Source organism: Pteropus alecto, unplaced genomic scaffold, assembly GCF_000325575.1.
Source record: "Pteropus alecto unplaced genomic scaffold, ASM32557v1 scaffold65, whole genome shotgun sequence".
NCBI lineage: Eukaryota > Metazoa > Chordata > Mammalia > Chiroptera > Pteropodidae > Pteropus > Pteropus alecto.
In genome coordinates this window covers 5,914,466-5,937,060 of record NW_006439191.1, presented here as the reverse complement: position 1 = coordinate 5,937,060, position 22,595 = coordinate 5,914,466, and the positions used below count along the sequence as shown (strand labels likewise).

Sequence of the window (22,595 nt, the reverse complement as noted above, 5' to 3'; positions counted from 1 at the left end):
TAGTTATCTTTAATAAACAGTGACACCAAATATACTGCATGCAGCATGAAGGGGTGGGAGTGGGGGCTGAGGGAAGACCGGGGTGTCAAATACTTGCTTGACACCTGATTGTTAAAAAAACAACAACAAAAGACTAGGTATTCATTGGCGACGTCCTGTGTTGCATTGTACCTCATAGGGAATGCTGAGACCCAGAGCCACCTCCTGGCTCCCCAGCCCCATCGCTAAAGCCAGTCTCATTCATTGACATTCTGCTCTCATCCTTCCATGGGCTCTGGGACCAAAGTTGAAATCTTGCAACTATAGGATTAGAGTATGAAAATCAAGGAAGTGTTAATTACTTGTGTAATTATTAACCTTCTTGCTGCGGTAAATCGGCCCAGTTAATGAGCAGGAGATTGGCTCTCTAGTCTTCCCTGTATTTTCTGTCCCGTTGAGAAGAATGATTTGCCCCAACTGGCAAATCTGATCCTCGGGTTTTCCCAGGAAAGTCTGACTCCGTTTTCCCTCATGGCTGCTTAACTTTCACGCGAAGAAGGAGGGTTGTGGCCGGGACTCTCTCGGGTGGGGCGTGTGGATGCCCACTGGATGATGCCGTTAGTAAGCAGAAAAGTCATAGGGCCTGAGACGCCGTGGTTTCTCTTGTTTTTAATCTTATCAAATGTTTTAAATCGTGCTGTGGAGACTTGATCTCAGATGACAGAGCAAGTGACAAACAGAGCTTTCCTCAGATTCTTTCTCCCCTGGAGGGTAGACATCATTGTATTATTTGTTCACAGATGCAGAAACTGGTGTTCCCAAGGCCCACAGACAGATGAGTCATGGCGAGGCCCACAATAGAACAGTGGCCTTCCCGTACCCTGCGGGGACCCAGGTGTTCGCTGCAGTGTTGACTGGCCAAACGCAGCACAGCTCGCTCACAATTCTAAAGATTACAGTCTTACCCCAGGTCAGATACCACAAGAACTAATGGCTGTCATTTATTACGATCTTACCGTGTACCAGGCACTGTGCTCCGCGATCTACAGATAACATGCCCTCTGATTCCTTACGACAAATCTGTCCACCCTAGAAAGATTTACCGAGCCATCCCGAGCACCAGACTCTGCTGTAGGGATGTAGCAGGCAATGAAATCGATGGAATTCCTGCCCTCTTGAAGTTTGTCTTCCAGTGGAAGGAGTTTAGACAATAAATACAATAAATTAACCAATAGTCATTATATTAGAATATGGTGAGTGCCATGAAGAGAAAGCAGAGGACGAGAGAGAGGCTGGGATTCTAAATAAGTTGGGTAGAATAGTCCGGCTGAGCAAGCAGCATTCAAGCGAAGAATCGAAGGAAGCGAGGGAGCTTGCAAAAGGAAGGTCTGCAACGGAGAGAGGTTCAAAGACCCTGGGAAAGGAGTGCGCCTGGAATGTTCTAGAAACAGCCGACTGGCCAATAGGAAGAGAAAATTAAGGGAAGTCAGAGTAAATAAGCAGCCAGGTGTGTAAGAAAGTGCAGCCCGTTCTATGAGTACTTTGCCTTTCACCTGGCGGAAGATGAGAAGCCCCGGGGACGTTTCAGGCGGGGACGTGACAGACGTGTCACACATTTCCACGCCCTGAGAGGGAGGGAGCATTTCCTCATTTCACCCATGGGACTCAGAGAGGGTGCAGAGGGAGGTCGGTTCAGTACTTGCGAGAAGTCATGGACTCGGAGACTCCTCAGCACGACCGCTCCACTCCGCTTCCCCGGGAAAGACGTGCCTGGCGTCCGTGAGATGTCTGTCTCGCTGCCGGACGGGAACAAACTCGTAGACGTGGTTTTTGAGATGATACCTTTTGACTATCTGGACTCAAAGTCGCGAGTGGTCGGACCATTCCGGGTGCCATTTGCATCATCAAATTCAGTTTCTGAATGAGACAGCAGAAGATAAAGAGAGATCTATAAACCGGGTAAAACTGCTCCAGGTCACAGACGCAGGAAGTTTCAGATGGGGGTCGGGATCTAGTTCAAGGGCCTGACCGGGAATCTCATGCCCTGCTCACGCGTCATGCTGCCCCACCATGTCGATAACTTTAGACTCTATGATGCGGTTAACGTACGCGGAGGTGGGCCGAGGTGGTGCACGCTGCTCGCACTGAGTAGATGCTCGTACTAGTGTCCTTTCTGGGTCACTCTTTCTTTTAACCTCTTCCAAACTCCAGGACAGATCTCTAGGTAAATATCCAATTACCAGATGGGCGCGTGTCAAAACCCTGTGGCTAGGAAAGGAAACAGTGTAACAAATGACATAGCATTGCATAGAAGTAGTCAGTTGGGGGCTACTTCCCTTTTTCTTAGAGCTAGTCCTCACTTAACATCGAGGGTAGGGTTCTGTGAGTTTAAGTGAAACGTTGTATAACTCAACCAATTTTACCACAGGCTAATTGATATAAACACGAGTTAAATTCCTACAGCATCTCATCAACGTTATAATGAAATGAGGTTGAACAAAATGATGTTATTTGAGGATCTGCTGTAATTCAGGAATTTTTTTCCTCCAAATCCTATAAACCACCACTAGGTGATATATAGATCTCATCGGATATCATATCAGAAAGGGTCTATTCTTTCACGATGAATTTGAAATGTGAACAGGTATCATTAACTATTTTAAGCTATTATAATGAATACAAAAAGCCATGCCCAATCAGACAAATGCAGGCACACAATAGTTTATACAGACAAATGTACACATACACACACACACACACACACACACACACACACAGCAGGGTTCTCCTTTTCTAGATCTTCTGTGCAACTTTGGTGTTTGTTATCTCAATCAAGTCTATTTCTAAGATTTGAATAATCACACTCCCTTTTGTGAGAAGCCATGCCTTGGTGGACTTTAGGCCAAATTCTGGGCATGCCTTTTTAAAGAAGACTTTATATCTAAAATCTTTAGAATTTTAATGTACTAAATAAACAATGCTTTCTTATAGGATAAGCACAGCGTTGCTATTTTCCTTCTCTAAATAACCTTGGATTTTGACCTTGTATTTTTTTTTTTTTACCAAGGAAGCACCACTATATGAATGAATGATATACAGCTTCATCTTGCTTCCTGCAAATTTTTCTCTGAGTATGTTTCTGAAGTTATCGCATACTGTGATTCTGCCTTTTTGTAGGGTTTCTGCGGCGTCTGCCACTGTTTCCCTGAATAACATAACGAGATGCCAGTGATACTCAGCCTTAGACTCATTAGAATAAAATTTAATACAGGTGCTCTGTTCATTTTCCAGGGAAGTCTTACTTGGGTGTCTGGCATTTTGAAATAAGAGGAAGTAATTATCTTGTTATACTGCTGAATGCTGGCAGGTGGGATGGACGCGAGCAAAAGCTTGATTCTGCTTAAAATTCAAATTAACACCCGGGTCAGCTCTGTGGTGGTACAGAAACATGATATTCCTCCTGCATGCAAGGCTAATTTGGGTGTTCGGTCTGAGTGGCTCTTGTCTAATTTCTAGGGAAGGGGCCTGGCTACGGTGACAGCCTGTTTGTTCTTTCCTTGCATTCTCTAACAGAAGGATAAAAAGAATGCATTTTGTTGAAATAAGTTATTAAGGAAGCAAACTTTGTTTACTACGAAACATGGTTAACCTAGCAATGGATTTATACTGGTTGCTGCTCAAATTCGAGAGCCGCTTTTCAGTCCGAGCTGAAGGTCCTAGCTGCGTGATTGGTCTCCTTGCCAGAGCATCGGAAATTGGATGTTTCTTCATTCTAACCCATACATACTGTTCCTGGGGTGATTAACATTTCAACACATTGGATGTACAAGTATCAGTGCCATGTGGATGGCGTTTCTTTACCAAGGGACAGACTATTGCCCGTGCTCAGCAAGTGACTCAAAATTAGCAAACCCTTGGCTCTAGGAGAAAGAGTACGGACCTCAGCAAGTAAACACACACGGCTTCTCTTTGTGATCTGCAGTTATGGCCACTAACTTTCTGCGGTTTCTTTGGTGGTGAGATAGAAATATTTTTACTCCTAAATAGAAACATTAGAGAAAAAAGCAAACTTATACCAGTTTATATTTGAAACTAGGGTAAAAATATGTAACAACGAATGCTAGATATTATTACCACTAATCTTATTTGTGGTTTATGAAATATATTACTCATTTGATATTTATTATAAGTCTGTGATAGGGTAGTGTAGGCTTCATTATCTTTAAGTTGTAGATTAACAAATTAAAGTTCAGAGTTTGTTTTGTCTAAGGTCGCAGACTTTATTCTGGTTTTCAGATTTTCATTTTTTTTTTCAGATTTTTTTTTAAATTTAAAATATAGAGCTTTTAAAATTATGTAACATTATATACTATATAAAGTGACTTTTATAGATTATGTTTCTTTTAGCTAAAGCTTTGCTTTATGTCTATTCTATTTTAATTCAAATTGCAATTAGCTTGTGGCAGAAATGTGAGTTATGGTGAGCTCCTTAGATTATCATTTGTTTTGAAGTCTCAGTGAGAAGGTTAAACAGTGACAGAGACGAGGAAGGAGACCAAAGGAAGGTTTGATGAAGTTTGGATGTCAGGAGTCAAGATGAGCACATAGTATCGCCACATAGACAGGTGTACGCCCTTGAGAAGAAAGTTTGCCCTTTGTTTTACCCTTACAAATAGGTTGCAAATGGCAACCTCACTTTGTTTTCACCTAGGTATAGAGTTGAGGGAGAATGAGATGGTACAGCAAAGCTTTCCTGTAATGGAATGGCAGGTCTCGTGCTCATTTTCTAAACTCTCTGTGAACCCACAGGTGATCACATTCATTAGTTAATTTAAAATGAAGAATAAGAGAATTTTAAGTATTTAAAATAAACCCCAAAGTCTATCTCAGAGAATAGGGATTTTCCCAGGAGTAAACAAAATGAACTCTCCCAGAGGCTGATGTTTGAAAGAAAATTACAGTGTGTTTGTAGATTTTAAATTTGACAAAATACGTTCAACCATCATTTAAAAATAACAACTTTAAAGGGCTCATAAATAAAGACATAAAAGACATTCCGACATTTAATACAAAAACAGCATTTTAATGAACTAGGTAAAAATGAATCATAGACATATGGATTACATATTTCTTATAGTGTGCCTGAGTTTCAAAATTGAGGTGGTGGAAATCTGGCAAAATATTTTTGGGGAATTTGCTATATATACTATATTTAAAAAGAGGTGAAGATGAACTCCAGGCTGCTATGATTGCTTGTGACATTGAATTTGATAACTTTTCATTCGCGTATAAGAAACTCTTGTGAAATAGCTCAATCTGTCTATGCATCATGGAAACAAATTATTGGAGACAGTGTATACCAATTCATTTGGTCACATAACCGACAAGCATTTATTTCCAGGTGCTTGCTGAAGGCCAGGCTCTGCACTAGGCACAGAACGACTTCTAGGACGGTTAACATGAACTGTGGACTCTGCCCTCATGGGAAGGGTAGGCAGTGGGAGCAAGAGGCTCACGAATTTGGGGGTAATCCAAGTACTTTGGGACATACAAGAAAAGACTATTTACAGAGCCTTTATTGTGTGCCAGTCACTGTGCTAACCAGTTTTTACATTCATTACCATGTTTGTTAGATCTCTACAAAAATAAAGATTTTATCATTTCCTTTTAATGGATGAGGAAACTGATGTCCATCAAAACGCAGAGATTAAGTGATTTGTAAAGTGACAGCAGTAGTCCGCTCACTGGGACTCCAAGTGACCCATGCCTTCCGGATTCACACCGCTGTGTGCTACCACCCCTGCGATCTAGGCTGGCCCCGAGGCCCACTGAACTAGCAGATCGTGGCAGACATGGAGTTGTCTCAGTTGCAGATCTAAGCCTTGAGTAGGTCTGGCAGCTTCCTCTTTTGTCACCTCAAAGTCCTGAGTCACCAGTAAAAATGTCTGCTTACCCTGCTGGCGAGACCCTGTGCTGAGACAATGTAGAAAAACGTGAGAGGGAGAGAGAACAGCTACGAACGTCCCAGCCAGCCCCGCCCAGTGGCACGCATCCACGTGACTGAGGACCAGTAGGATTGACAGAACCGTCGAGTCAAGATCAGCCCACACTGCAGAATCGCGAGCAAATACAGTGGTGGTGGTTTGCAGCCACAGAATTTTGTGGATTGTTACACAGCAAGAGAAGACCAATGTGGAGGCTGAATAGGACTTGAACCTGGGTCAGACTCTAATGTATATATTTTCAATCGCTGTGTTTGCTCACGAGCCAGTGGGGTAAAGAATCCAGTGATATTTGAACACCTCTCAAAATGGTCTGCATCTGACATGGATGAAGTGGGAGACTTTTGACTTTGTATTTTAGAGGAAAAGAGAAACACCCTATAGTACAGGACACAACCCCAGGGCCTTCTTGCTGTGTGTACCATACAGTGCGCGTGTCAGAAAGAACATGAGCCGGTGGCCAGACTCCCCATTCCTGATGCTCTTCTCGAGCAAACGCCATGTCAACGTTCGTATTGACTTTGTTCAGAATCATCAAACTAATAACCGATGCTAATGAATTCCTGTCTTTCGCATGGGAGTTTATAAAGTGAACGAGAGCAGGGGCTTTAAAAAGTATACAAGTGCAACACACACATACACACACGGGGGATGTCCTGGATGGTGACATAAAACAAATGGCGATCAAAAGGTATGAAACAGGGCCAGTCTGCAGTGGCCAGGGGAGGCGCGGGTCCCTGGCTGGTAACACCGGGGAGCACTTGAAAGGGTAATTTTCTGGCAAGTCCACGTTTGAAGTGATGTCATCTTTTACATTCTCTCAATGCGATTGCTCCTCTGAAGCTCATCCTTTCCATTCTGATGAGGAGCAAAAATGTCCCATCAAAGGTCAGTGCTTGAGTTGAGGCTGAGAGAGAGAGGGAGGGACACACGCATATGTGCCCTTATCCGTGCACGCACACGCACACGCACACACACATGTACACACGCACATGCACACACACACGCACACGCATACACGCACACGCACACACACAGGTGGGGAGAGAATCACGGAAGTTCTCGAAAGCATCTCATACGGAAGGAGCCCTCTTCCTCCCCGATGTGTAGTTCGCAAGCTCGCGTTCAAGTCTGGACGCGAGCCATCGCAGTGCGTTTCGACGAGGGTGGTGTCACTGGTGTCACCTTTGGAAGTCTGCGGTGGCGAAGCGTGTGCAAAGGGACATTGTAGTGCGGTCAGCTCTTCCAGTCCACACAGCAAGCTCCCGATTTGCCCAAACAGCCACCCCGGGGTTCTTTCCTCAGCGTTGCCATGATATGAGCTGGAGGTATTTATCCGGTCCCCCTTCGGAGGTGATCTGGAGTAGACTGCACCTGCGTCCTGTGTAGGGCGTACAGGAGGGGTGGTTCGGATTTCGTTTTGTGATCAAGAACACATTTCACACTTATAGGGTTTGTTTTTTTGGGGGTTTTTTTTTTGCAGCTGTACTGGCTGTTCGGGGTTGGATGGAAGGTAGGGTTACTCCTGTACTAATGCAGTCCGCATGTTGAAAGATTTCAACATGACTTTTCTCTTTTTCCTCTCTACTTATGTGCACCTTCTTGAGGACAGTAGAATGTGAGTCATTTTTCTCCAAGTTGTTTCACTTAGTGACACTCTGTTTGGCCTCTTCATGGCAACCCAGGGACGAGAGGGCAGGAGCAGCCTGGCTCCTGGACATTCTTTCAGAAGCAAGCAGCGGTGACCCTGCCGTTTCGTGGCCTCACGCAGTGGAGAGCCAGCAGCGAGCGAGCTGGTAGCTGGCAGCCCCGGCATGCTCGCGGGAGCTCTGCGAGGCATGGTGACGGTCACCAGGAGCCAGACCGAAAGAAACCAAGCGCCTGGAAGAGATTCCGAGAGAACTCCCGAGCTCACTGTTGGAAATTAGGGGGGAATTTGAATATACTCCCTTTTTCACACACCAGGGGTGAGCGCTGTCCTACCTCTAGTTTCATCGGTGTGTATTTGAATCTTTGAACCAAGGTCTGGGAAATGATACTTGAAAATAAATCCTTCCTGTCCTTCGAACATTTTCTCAGAACCCAGGGGTTCTGGATGGGGTGAGGACAGAGGTGAAGGGTATGTCCCGTTTGTCGGTTGAATCCCTATGTCCCGCAGCTGGGCAGCAGCTATGGTGGCCAGTGTGGACAGGCTGCCTGAGAGCTCAAGAGGTGGGCGAGCTCTTGGTCCATCGAGCTCCAGGACGGGGCTCGCGGCGTCGGCGACCTGCTGGCCTAGCAGAGGAGGCAGCGAGGGCCGGTGTGCCCGAGAGCGAGCCATTTGCGCTGAGGGCCCTTTTGGAAATCATGCCATTCAGTTTCTTTCAGTGATTCCATCTGACCATTAGACGTGTTTCCACGGACAAAGCCCTTTTTCAAATGGAGACATTTTACGTGAGTGCTCCTTCTGAGAAAAGCGGAAAGTTATAGAAAATTGCAGGGCCACTAATGGTTTGAAAAACGACCTCTTAGCACTGTGTTTGAAATTTTTTAGTATTTTTATAAGTAACATTTTATTTTATTTGTGTAACAAAGCTCATATAATAATCAATATTAAATATTTAATGCTGTGCCGGGGCCAAGTACACATATGGATGTGCTGCTAATACTAATAAAAAAAAAAAACCCAGAATTTCTCTCTGCAGGAAGCATTGCAAATATGTGTTTATTAATCCCCTGTGTCAGAGCTGAGATTGGAACTCAAGCTTTTGCCTGCCGACTGCTTCGCTTCGTCCTCTAGCGACAGGGGGCTCGTGGAAATAGCGGTGTGGACAGTATAAAGCTGAAAGAATGGCAGCTCCGGAGGGTCGATGTGATTTTTAAGAACTTGAAATAGATTCTTCTTGACCAAGGCCTCCTAGAATATACTTTTCCGGTGCTTTCCATGTTGTCATTTTCTGTTCACAGATCTAGCATTAGAGGTTGTTATTATTAGGGTAGAAATATAATGCACTGTGTCTTTTTTATTCTTTTTATCCTTTTCCTGATTCCTCAAGATATAACTGTGGCCCTTTCAAAGCTATCAAGGGCGGAAAGCATACAACTACTGCTTTAATCGTAAGCCTCCTCAAGGCTTCTGATCACCGTGAATTACAACGCCTATAGCATGTGGAGTGGTATATGTCGCCAAGTGCTTATCGCATGGACTGTATTATTTGATATCACCACTGCCCTTTGAGATAGACAAGGCAGATATTTTTATTCCCATCTTAGAGATAGTTAACAGATGCACATGTAAGGGACCCTCAAGGGCCACAAAGTGAGTACGCTTGAAAAAAGTATGGAGCCAAGGCTTGGACCCAGGTCTCCTGAATCAAAAGCCACCATCCATTGATCACGTGGGACCTGGTGGCACGTTAAAAAGAAAACCCCAAATACTGAGTATAACCTTCTATATACTTTCTCCTTTGGTATGACTAGAATAAAATGTAAATATGAAGGATGGATATGTATAGCAATACTGTACCATAACTTTATATAGGTTCGCCCTACGGTTCTTAATTATCATAGCATCACCGGTAGTATAGAATTGAACACGTCATAGGTGCTTATTTAATAGAATACTATTATATGTTGTTTACCAGTACGAATAGAATTACAAATAGACTTAGCGAGAGACAGATGTAAAAGCAGTTGACTTGAATAAAGATATGTGCGAATCCTCCAGGTATTTTAAAATTATAAACGAGTGCAGAAAAGCGTGGGCTTCGTTAACATGAACAACTTTGCGTGCACTGTACTTCTGCCACATGTAAATGGCTGCAAGACTTAGGGCATATGAATGTATTTTTTCCAGACCCGTCTTTTATTTTAGCCTACAGCACCCGGTATTCCCAGGTGGTCTCCCATCTAAGTACTAACCAAGCCCGACCCTGCTTAGCTTCTGAGAGCAGATGGGATCAGACGCATTCAGGGTGGCATGGCCATGGACCTCATCTTTTTTTTAACTGTAAAATGATGATTACAAGACCTACTAGATAAGATGACGTATATCGGTTAAATGAGTGCCAAATAGATGTATGTAAAGTGCGTCGTACATAAAAAGCTTTCAATAAATAGTTATTACTAATACACCTAACAACACATGTAGAGAATTATGATTTATGTAAGTACATAGTTCCCTGTAATTGAGTATATGACTTTTTTTATTCCTTTTCACCTTTTTTATCCATTCCCCCTCTTCCTCTTCTCTGGTACCAATCAGTTTGTTCACTGTTTTTGTTTTGTTTGTTTGTTTGTTTATTTTTAACATTCAATATATGAGTGAGATCATATAATATTTGTCTTTCTCTCTCTGACTTATTCCATTTAGCAACATATTCTCTAGATCCATTCATATTGTTGCAAATGGTAAGATTTTATTCTTTTTCATTGCCGAGTAATATTCCATTGCATATATGTACCACAACTTCTCTGTCCGTTCATCTATGAATGGACACATAGGTTGCTTCCATATCTTGGCTATTATAAACCATGCTGCAGTGAACTAGGAGTGAGGATATCTTTTTGAATTAGTGTTTCATTCTCTTCAGATAAATACCTAGTATAAGCTTCCTAATGTGGACACATCTACAATCTCAGTTTTCTTGGAAGAGATCTTTATAATTTATCTTGTTTTTCAGGGCTTAATTCTCAGCAGCATGCATAGGTGAGATTTTAATGAAGTAACGATTCTGTTAAAGAGTGTCTCGCTTCACCTGTGTGGTTTATTCCTGGTCAAACAATGCGGTCAACGATGTATAATGCACCTCGCCGTAACAAGCGAAGCGTCGTCTGCCCCATTTCCGGATATTAAAAGTATAATAGTGTTCTGTCAAACTTATTCAGTGGTGTCCTATTTTTTAGAACTGCCAGAATTTCATCCTCTGTCCAGTCCTGTGACTTGTGCTGAATTAATGTGAATTGTTTTGTTTTCGTCAGGTCAAAGCCTTTGTGACAATACAGTGAAAGTTCCAAGGAAGGTGGTGATGATGGATTTTTCTTTAATTCATTGGAGTGCTTGCAATAAAACTAATGAATGGAAAGGCCTGAACATTTTCAATTAGCTGCATATAGCAAAATCCTAAAAATAATTAGTGGCTGAGATGGTGTGTAGTTATTTTAAAATACTGTTTCAAGTTTATAAAGATCTTGGTTTAGTTTGCTTTGGAATTAAGCCATTTGAGAGAGAGAAAAACCTATAGTACATGTATGCGGGCATGTGTGTATGTGTATGCAAGTGTGTGTGTGTGTTTCATCCAAGCCTTTTCATTTTCGTGCAATAGTAGTATCATAATAGTAACTAATGTGTTTTAGTGCTTCATAACTTCACACATTTTCCTGTTATTCATATGAACTCATTCTTCACAACACTTTGAGATGAGCGTTATTATTCTATTTATTTTAATGAGGACATAGGCTGTATGTGTTTGAGATTAGCCATAGCTAATCATTTACATGGCTAAAAAACATGAGGGAGGTAAGCCAGGCCTGTGCTTCAGAATCCAATGTTCTTTGTCCTGTACCCTATTCGCGTTTGGGGTCTTGTTTTGTTTTTTGTTCATTAGTTTTGTTTGTTGTCGATAGCGATATTTTGGTTTCATTCTTGAAGTGAGCCTGTGATTCTTCAGTGCTTTCAGATTTAACCACATGTGTCTGTCCCTGAGGTCCCAGTTCAAGAAATAGGTGTTCTGCTAACACTTATTGAGTATCTAATGTACAGAGTGCTTGGTAGAGGGAGTGACCTTGGTTCTAGGAAGTTAAAACACGTTGGGAAAGACCCTGATCCCAACTGGGAGAGGATAGGGAAACTTACAGTGTCACGTCTGTCCAGGCCAGTTTTGCTTTCTGGGAACTGGATGCCATTCACAGTGTCGTAGTTTGATAACTCAAGCCACCAGGTGACTCTGAACTTACTGTCTTAGACAGAGGAAGGTTGCAGAGTTATTGGTCAAAACTGGATTTTTGTGAATCTGGATCAAGTGTGTTCTTAATTGAGACTTTATAGCTATCAGTGCTTTATAGATTATGATATTCTTCACTATATTTCTTCATTGGATCTCCATAGCAGCCAGTGGAATATTTTTTACTACTCCTTTTTAAAGTTGAGGAGCCTAGTTCCGTGCAAGGTCAAGGCACCTGAGCTCATTTTCTTTATCTATCATGTGAAAGTTTCTGAAGTTTCTACCCATGAACCCCAAGAGCAGAGGTCAAGGAACATACACATGTAATTTGCAAGCATCTTAGTTCGTGCTGCTATCATAGGATTCCATAGACTGGGGGCTTTAACAGCAAACTTTCTTTGTTTCTGGAATAGGGCAGTCCATGATCGAGGCCCTGGTAGATCCGGTGTCTGGTGACAGCCTGCCTCTTGATTCACGGGGCCGTCTTCTCTCTGTGTCCTCACATGGTGGGAAGGGGTGAAGGTACTCTCTGGGGTCCCTTTCATAAGGTCATTGATCCCATTTATGGGGGTTCCATCCTCATGACACAGTCATCTCCCAAGGCCCCGCCTACTAACACCATCACATTGGGGTTGAGAATGTCAACGTGCGAATTTGGGCAGGACAAAAACATCATTTCATAACAGCAGAGGCCAGTAGTGATGGCCGGGAGCAATCAAAACATTTGTTTAAGTCTGCCTGATCTTTAATATGCATGTGAAATTTGCATTTTGCTCTATGATATGCATTTCAATATAAAAATCGTTCCCCAAATCCAAACCAGAGTAAAATCTCTGCCACAGAGGATGCCCCGTGTTTGTTCTGGGCACGTGTGTCGTGCGTGCCACCTTGCCTTACACTGGGAAGAGCCCAGCACGATGACATCAACCCCACATTCTTCCAGCTTTAGTTATTCTGTGTTAGAGCTCGTGATCTTAACGTTTTCCGGTTCGTTTCTCTCCTGCCCTCTCTCTTTTTGTCTATCTAATTTGTGATCTGCACTTTTATTTCAAACAGAATTTGAGGGCATTCTCATAAGGACACACAATAAAAGTATAAAAGCATCTGAAAATCAGGGTGAAAGAAAAACCCGGTTGTCTGAGCAAGATTAGATTGGGCTGAGTGTCGGGAGGAGTCACTTTTATTATGCCCTGGCAAATGTGCTAGAAATAGACAATTGATTTGGTGCTACGCTTCCTCCCAGCCAAACACTCTCAGCCCGGATTTTTCCCTTGTCCATGTAATCCATACTCAGCAGAGGACAGGTTCTCCAGCCCCGAGGTCCGAGGGACATTTCTCCTTCACGTCCACATGAGGTGGGCACACTCTGTGATTGCCAGTCACCCCGATTAACACTCCTGTGGCAAACCTGCGCAGAGGGCCATTTGGCTGCCGATTCCACCCTCCCCGAGGAAAGCTGGCAGATGTACCACCAAAGCACAGTGTGACTGTGGCAGCCCTCAGCCCAGGTTTTCTGCCCGCGCGTCCGCCGTGGTCTCTGACGAGGATGGATTACACTCTTGTTTCTTTTCCGTCCAAAGAGCATTCTGGATGGAGTTAAGAGAAAATGTGTAACAGTGATTTCAATGCCGTGTTTCTCTCATTAGGAGAGAAAATGAGTAAGCTGGAATTTTAATGGTGAGCCTTTTCAATAGCAATCCTCATGATTTATTCTCCTTGGGACTTTATTCGTAGTCTTAATTATATATGTGTATATATATGTGTATATATATGTATGTGTGTATGTTATATATATATGCATATATATGTATGTATATATTATATATGTGTATATACACACATATGTATGCATATGTATATATAGATGTTAGCTTCTCCCTGTGGAACAAGTTTTAACGTGAGAGAAGGATAAATTTGCACAGGTTACTCAGAAATGGTGAGCTTGATTTCTTGTGTTTTCCTTCATTAGATGGATGTGAATGAGAGCCAGCAAGAATTTAAAAAAATATGTATGTCCACCATCATTGTTTAATCAAACACTTACTCGAAACTTTGATTTGGGGAGGTCTCCGATTATGCACTCTTCCAAAAGGACCATTCCCACGGTTTATATGTGTCTGGTTTATTCCCGTTTGTACACATAGTGGCGACCCACATGTGGCTCCACATTTGTGAGATTCACAGCACAGAGGGGTCTCCTGCAGGCGGCAGGCGTTTGCAAACCGCTATTCCTTGGCGATTCGGGTCGGCCAACGGTAGTGACAAAAAGAATGAGACTGGACCGCTCCCCTCACGCTGGTTCATGGCGAACCAGGCTCCCGGATCGCTGCGAAGCCCTTGCTGCTTCTCACAGCCCTTTCCTGGTTCCAGACGCTTGATCACAAGCACAGCGTCCCCCCTGCTAATGCTGTGCAGGTTGATAACACGGTTGCCGAGCCGGAATCCCTAAAGAAATTATTAATTATCTGGTTAACGTGCGCCAGGCTGTGGGAGTGCGAGATTAATCACCAGCCGCGGGATGAGTTGCTGAAGTGGATTTTGGTTTTTCGTCTCCTGTCACTCGTAATGGCTTTTCCTTCCTTCGCCATCAGGTGCACAGGTGCAGGGATGCTGTATTTTCATTTTCCCAGAGTCGGGAACAGCCGGTGACCAGGCGATGGCTGTTCCTTGGTCCTGCTGCATGAGCAGTTTGCAACATGGAGTCTCACCGACTCAGAACGTGCCAGCTCGCAGGGGATCCCCCAGCGTGACAGGTCCTGCTTCTGCTTTCCGCATTCCAGATGAGGGCACGTGTACACACGCACAGCCAGCAGACACACACGGACACACGCGTGCAGACCGTCATCGATATACACGGAAACGTTGGCGGAGATGTCCGGATGCTGCGAATGAATCTCTGCTCAACATCTCCTCTCATTTCTTCCTTTAGACACATGTTCCTTATCTCTAAATGTGAAAAAAAAAAAAAAAAAAAAGGAAGGAAGAAGCTGTGTGCAGCTACTTCTTCGAGAGGGATAGAGAAGTTCGACACTAGTCATTTGGTCGTGGCTGCTGGGAGACAGATATTATAAGATGTCTCTGGATTTTTTTTGTTTTTTCCTTCATTTTCCCTCTTCTAGGCACTCGGTCTCATGTCCCAGGAAGTGGTCTTCACTAAGGCCAATCACTCATGTGCGACGTAATCCCTTATTTACAGTGAGCGTACTTTCAGAATGCGACGCTTTCATTCCGGGATGTGAGCGTGTCTCGGAGTATGCGAAGTTGGTGAGGAAGGTTGGCTAGTGTCGTGGGTAGCAGAAGACTGAGCGCCTCTGTGGAGCGGGTTACAGGAGAGCTTTGCTGTCCACCTAAGGCCGTACTTCTCCATCCTCTGGGCGAAGACAGAGTCCTGAGTGGACCATGGATCCTGGAGGTTTCTGTGGATCGGGTGAGTCCTGTCAAATCCAGCCTCTCTCTCCACTTTAGACTGGAGGCTGAGATTCCCAGGAGAGTCTTCTGCTGCTTCACAGTGATGCTGAGGATATGAAACTACCGGCAACACCATCGATTTTAGCCGATTATAGTTATCTAGAGTTTGACAGTTCTTCTCTTTCAGTTTGAACAGATAGAATGCAGTGGAGAGCTTGCGTGACGAGAAGGCAGGGAGAGGTAGGTAGCAAAAAGTCCGAAATGAAAAATCTATGAAAGTCTGATGCTCTCTTCCTCTCTAGTACATCTTCAAGTTATTTCCAAGTAGGCATCTTTCTGAAACTTCGTTAATGGATATATTCGCTATCTTGCAATTAGTTTTCCTTTAATAAATACGTATTTGTTGGGACCCTCGGATGTCGGGGCTGCAGCGGTGACAGGCTCTAAGCATGCACGGACCTCAAAGCTTCGTGGGGTGTTCCATTATTCACTGAGCACGTGATGAGAACCATAGAGATTTCCAGACCGCACTGTGAGAAAATAAAAGGCAAGCGTGAAGTAGAACGACTAGACAGTCAGACAAGACTTGAACTTTAAGAGGTAGCCTTTGAGCTGAGGGCTGAATCATGAGAAGGAGCCCACCCTGTGAAGAATGTTCTTGGCAGAAGCAGCAGCTCGAACAAGTGCCCTGAGCTGGGCTAGTTCAAGGGACAGAAAAAAGACCAACACATCCAGAGGCTAGTGGATGAAGGGAAGCCTGAGTGTGGGCTTCGCAGGTCAGCTGAGACCCGGTGACACTCAGCCTTGTAACCGCCAGTAAAAATTATGCAATCCCTTCTGTGTGCGATGGGCTGCCATCAGCATCTGTTTGTAGACAGTGTGTTTAAAAACCTTAAGTTCGTTGAAGTTCACTCCATGCAGTAACCCTTGCATCTTTAATTTGCTTGGCTAATCTTTCGTTATGCATAGTATGAAGAAAAAGTCAGTGTATATTGGATTTTCACAAGAATTCTGAAATGATTCCAGTTTGAATGAAATGTCATTTTGTGCTAGATGGCATTGAAATGGATGTCGCTGGCTGTTATCTGCACTGGGCCCTTAATCTCATTTGGGGTGAGGACTGCTCCTGGAGCAGTTCAGGAGAGGGTCGCCTTCTGCTCTGTGAATTCTCTTGATGTCTGCGCTCAGTGCTAAGAGCCCAGACACTGCTCAGAGCCCCAGAATGTCTGCCTTGTCGTAAACATCCAGGCAGTGGACGGGGTGTGCAGCCACATAAGTTGCAGGTGAGGCATTTGTCTTTCCAAAACCTAAGCCTGCCTACTAGTCATATAGCTGCTGGGGCTTGGTTAGCTTTAAACCAACTCCTGGACTGTTGGTTGCATGTCACCTCTCTAGTGTTTGAGTGACTGCTACTCAGGGTTACCCGAGCTCACTCTGATAAGTAAAACCAAGTTTATTTTATTCAGCTCAGCAGTTCCCAGCAGTAGAGAGATAAGAAAGAGGAAAAAATAAGTACATTTAGGAGGGGAAAAAAAAGCTGTTTCTGTTTATAACAGGCAGCAAGTGCATGTTGATTGACTTTATTTAATTTTAGCAATCTCACACTACATTTACCAGAATATCCGGAATAGCTCATAAACTTTAAAGTTGAACAGAGGATTTGATTAAGCTGTTTGTCTCCGGTAAAACCACTTCGTCTGCAGGTAGAATCTTCGGAGTTATTTTAGAAACGTAAGTTGCAGTGTGTCATTCATGAGGGAAATTATTGTTGCTTATCTTATTTAGAGAATTAAGAAATGAACTCTGACTAATTATCAGTTGGGGTGATTGCATTTGCAGTAAATACTATAATTTGTAGTCCTCTCTTGAGTTTTCATGAGAGTTGCTACTTACTGAGCCCCGCTGACTCTGTGCCAGGGGCTCTGTTGAAATCATCATTAATATTCCGAGCAGCCCTGCAAGGTGGGGATGGGTATTAGCCTCGTTTTGCAGACGAGGAAACTGAACCAGCAAGAGGTCCAGTCACGCGCCCGCGTGGGGAGCCTCACCCAGGCAGACGTGCTGCCTTTGTCCTTGTGCTGTGGCTTCGTGCTGCCCTCTTGACGCCACGTCCAAGTGTCCAGGCAAGGTCATTACCGGGTCCTGGGTAGTGTTACCTCTTGTCTCGTTAATAAGGTAATGATTAGTCCCTGGTAGCAAGCTGTCAGCAGAGCAGCCGAGGGCGGGGGTGCAGGGCGTAAATGGCTGTAAGTAGCATTTACTCTAACCACGGACCCTGTTCTCATCCTCCGTGCCCCAAGGCATTTTTTTTCTCAGATGGATTTTTTTTCCCTCTGCATCTCTGGGTATTTCTCCAAACGAGACCCAGTGTGTGCCGTGAGTCCGCAGGCCGCCAGGGACCGGCTCTGCAGGGTTCTGCTGCCTGCTGCTGCCTCTGTCAGTCACTTTCCCATCCTCCGTTCTTTATAGCTGGGGAGTCAGATGCAGACTTGTAATCTGGTTTATTTCCTTCTTTATTCATAATTCCCCCTACGTGTACACACACACACACACACACACACGCACGCACGCGCGCGCGCACACACACACACACACACACCCTTTGCCTACGTCCTTTTTAACTTAAAAAAAGAGAGTTTTACCCCAGTGCTTGATATGTTATGGTCTTTCTAAAAGGCGCTCCGTGGAGAATTACATGCTGGTCCCGTCTCCTGCAGACATTTCCTGGGACAGGGACTTGCCACGACGAGCATTATTCGATACTGATAAGGCACACGTGATGACGTGCGTGATGACGTGGGCTTTGGACACACAACAGACTAAGAATAAAGCGACTCGGTTCCAGGCATGTTTTATAAAGCTCAGCGAGACAGGTCTGCACACATGCACGAATACGCAGACACACACGCACATGCAACCGTGCAGCATGATTTCTTTAAGAGGGGGTGATGAAAGCAACCCCAGCACCATATTCTTCACACGAAGGTGGTTCATACATGCTCCATGGGACAATGACAGTGTCGTGCTCTGCCGACAAGTAGGAACAGGAAAACAGAAGGCAGTTCAGTTGGCCGGTGGTCACTCTGGACCTCGGGCCATATGCGTCAATAGTAGAGATCTGTCACTAAAAAGGCGGGCAGGCCCAGTCACAGATCAGCAGTTCCAGGAGGTGGGGCATCCTCTGCATCGAGCCTTGTTTTGGCCATTAGTACTGTTTTCTCTGGGGAGCCACAAAACTATTTTAAAAGCCATCATGTTTTCTCAGCTGGTGGAACTCTCAGAAGATCTGGGAATCTTCACCACTACACTGTGAGCTCTCGAAGGTGCTAGAGATAGGTCCAGTGTTAAGGTGTGTGTAGGGTGGGCCAAGAGGAATCATATTTCATCCCTCTCTTTTTTAATAGAGGCAGGAATAATGACCGTTATTGTCAAGGTCAGGACCTGCCTGGACCACGATACAGGACTTATACAGGGGATGCAGGGAGGATTTGGAAGTTAGGAGTTTAGGGAAAAGCCTTGTGACGTTCATGCTTCATGGACTTCCAGCATAGAAACAAGCGTCGGTAGGCACCTTGTCCCCGATTGGTTTGCGACAGTAGAGCTACACATTAAAGAGAATGCATTTCTATTTTAAAAAGAGGAGGGATGACTTGACTTCCAGACCGAGAAGAAGCTCTGGACCCGATATCGTACCCTCTATGTTAGGAAGTCGAGAAAGCGGGGGATCTGTGTAGGTGAATCGCCCCTAACTGCTTGAAGCACCCCATAAATTCCCCAGGCCTTTCCTAGCTTCTGACTCTGCTGCTGCGCCTGTCCCTCCAAACAGCGAGGTGGGTGCGTTCTGTGACTCCCCAGCCCACCTTCACGCTTCAGCTCCAGTTATGGGTTCCTGCCACCGACACAGAATCCCAGGATTCAGAAGCAAAGCATGGCAACACGGAGCTTGCTGCTCAGTGTCCAGCGTTAGCAGCTAGGAGTGAGTGAGTGAGAAATTTGGGCTCCCTGCGTGAATATTCTGGACGCTCATTTCACTTGGCAGTGTGACACCCTTAGCGCAGTCCGACTTCTGCTATTCCTCTTCATCGTCATTATCTGAGATTCACGAGGACTGGGTATGGTTCCCCGTCCTGGAGTTGTCTCCAGTGCACACTTTGCAATTGAAAGATACAGATATAGTCAATGTATTATGATTACCTGTGAGCCCTTAGTGTAACTAAGTGGGATCAAGCTGCCGTGGTTTAAAATTTTATTACATAGTCTACCCTTGGTCCACTCCTTAAAGTGTCAAGGTCCTTATGATTTGGGACCAAGAGGTAAAACATGAGGCTAATTCTTCCTATAAAGGGTTGAGATAATATGGTGCGTATCTTAAGATAAAATTTATACACTAGGTCAAAATTCTTTCCCTTCAAACTAGACCTAGTTGTTTCTGTCTACACGCTGCACCACTCACACACACATACACACGTATGCATGTGCGCGTGCACACACACACACACACACACACACACCCCTCACGCGCCCACAGCCCAGATACGCTGCACCACACACACACACACACACACACACACACGTATGCATGTGCACGCGCGCGCGCACACACACACACACGCCCCCCTCACACGCCCCTCACGCACCCACAGCCCAGAAGTAATTTCGCTCCATTTTCTACTTGCTCTGGAAGCATCCTTTTCAGTATGACTGCTTCAACTTAGGAGCTTTCCCGTGTCTGCAATCTGAGCGCCGATTTGAGGGGGAGGTGTGTTCCCCCAGCCTTCTGGAGAAAGAGTGAGTGTGCCGTGTTCAGCCCGAACAGCTAGAATGTTTTGCTTGTCTTCGGCAAAGCGCTCAGAATTCCAGATTTGCGACTGTTCGGCCTGGACGCGTCGGTGCCGCGTTGGAGACAGCCAGTTCACCGTCTCTGACTGTCCTCGGTAGCGCCCGGCCTTCGAGGTCTGTACTGAGTGCAGCAGATGCTCGTTTAGGGAGTATTCTATGCCTTTTTATTTAAATCTTTTATAAAGAGGTTACAAAAGCTCTTGATTCTCAAGGGTAAAAAAAAACACAAACTAATTTGGATTTCTTAAGCAGCTTCATGATATCATATAGCGGGGACAAAATAGTTGAATTTGCAAAAGGGAAGAGATGAAGGGAAGACAGCCTGGTGTCCTGGAGTGTGATGCCGATACGCGTGTCTTGGGCATGAGACGTAACTTGGCTGACGAAGCGCTGGGTTACGGCTCTACGTTCGGAGACGTGGCAGGTAATCCGGCTACCTTCTGGGCCGCCGTGGCGACCAGCACCTGTCAGACCCTGAGACCTCCCTTGCAGATGGGCCGACCGGCTTCTGCCACGTTCGCCATCACATTTGCTTGGGCTTCAGCCAGATTTTCCCCGTCCTCCTCCACGAGCACGCCAGTGTAAGCGCCACGCGAGTGTTCTGACGGCGTCTATATGTGCCGCGTGGGCTCTGGGACCGCGGCATTGCCCAGGCAGATGGGGAGCTCGTGCCAAGCCCGGAAACTTCCGTCGTGGCCGGTCACTCCCTTCGATTCATGCGTCGGCATCAGAGAGGAAAGTCGGACGACATTCTGCTCCAGTGCAAACTCCAAGACGATCTCCTAGGTCTCCAGATCCACGAGGCAGAAGCTCATTATCCCTTTCCCTCCTTGTTGGTGGCCCTGAGCAGACAGCCCACAGCCTCCGAGCCTCCCCAAAACCTTTATTTTCAAGGATAAAATCAGTGACGGAAGGAGCAGGAACAATTCACATCACTGTGCCAAGATGTTAAAGAACCTCAACACGGTGAACGGCGCCTGCGAGATTCAGCAGTAACGAGAGGATTCCGAGAACACCCTCCAAACGTCCCAGCAAGTGCTGTTAATGAAAGTGGTTACGTACGAACAGGGAGATGCAGTCCAGGCTATAATTCATGTGTCCTTAGCCCTGAAACTTTCTTGTCCTTATCCATAAAGTTTCTTAACCATTCATCTCCTAAAAGTGTCCCAAATTTCTTTTAAGGACAATGAATAACAGATATGCAGATGTCCAATCTGCCATGTCCTCCTACTTCCTCCGAGCGCTTCGAGGTCCTTTCTAGTTCTGTTTGTGACCCAGCTGTGGAGAAGCACACGCTGTCCCACGCTTGAGGCCCTCGAGTTACTGGGAGCATATTGAGGGGAAGAAGCTAGGGCTGGGGTGGTCTAGCTGAGATTTCTTGTCTACCTTGGACAGCAGTGGAAGATGTGTCTGGTGTTCCATAGACATGTTTTCCCCTAAAAACAATAGTTCACTTACTTATAAGTTACATAGATTTTCGTGGAGTGACCTGGACACCTGAGCTTTATTTATGACTTGGTTTCTATGGAAAAATCTTTCTAATTTCAAAATAATCATGAAATCCAAACAATTTCAGAGTACGCACGTTGTGATGACTTCTCAGTCAGGTCATCAATGTACTTACGTCCTATAGTAGTAATCTCAGCCTAGTTAGTAAGAGTATATGAGCCCCTCTCGTCCACTGTCAAATCTTAATGATTCTTTAAGTAACTTAAAATGAACACTCTAACTCATAAATTGAGTCCCTGAAATTTAGGGCCTGACACTTGCTTTGACTGACGGATTTCTCTGATTCTGCATGCACGTCCGCACCTCTCACATCCAGGCGGTGTGCTAAGGGGACAGCTGCATTATCTCGATTTACCCTCTTATTTTGTGAAGAGGTGGTTCGTATTTCTTGTGCAGAAGTCCTATTTCTTGTGCTTTTGCCTACCATGGATATTCGTATTTCTTGTGCTTTTGCCTACCATGGATATTCATTGTGCAGAGGAGAGATGCCTACTGTGTGCTACTGTGTACTATGGATATTCATTGTGCAGAAGAGAGATGCCTACTGTGTGCTAGGTTCTTCCCAAGGTCACGCCTCTAGTGACAAGACGAGACTGCACTCAGACCCAGCTCTCTCCCCGCGTCCGCTACGATGCCTGTGTGGGTACAGCAATATTGGGGCAGTGACTGCTCCGTAAATAGAGAAGTGAGACCTCATTTTTATCAGTGACTGAATCCTTCAGAAATTGTTCCCCTCCCAAAGGGGAATGACCAGTTTTTCCAAAATTGAACTGAGCGCAAATGAACGCTGGGATAACAGTTAGAACAAAGCCATCCTGTGTTTTGGGTGAACAAAGTAATGTCACATACTTGGGCCACTTATTGGTTCTTCTTCTAATCCCTTCTTGCCTTTGCTTTCCTTGCGAGTCCTACTCCTGGAGGCTTGATTATGAACCGT

General features: G+C 44.9%; 1 protein-coding gene and 1 non-coding gene across 2 annotated transcripts in view; one reads left to right on the top strand and one right to left on the bottom strand.

Annotated features, from left to right (window-relative positions):
* ESRRG (estrogen related receptor gamma) overlaps positions 1-22,595 on the top strand; it is a 412,482-nt gene that overhangs the window by 55,981 nt on the left and 333,906 nt on the right. The window lies entirely within an intron of this gene.
* LOC112483292 lies at positions 9,833-9,951 on the bottom strand. Its single transcript, XR_003047582.1, has one exon. It is a non-coding gene; the product is annotated as a 5S ribosomal RNA (ribosomal RNA).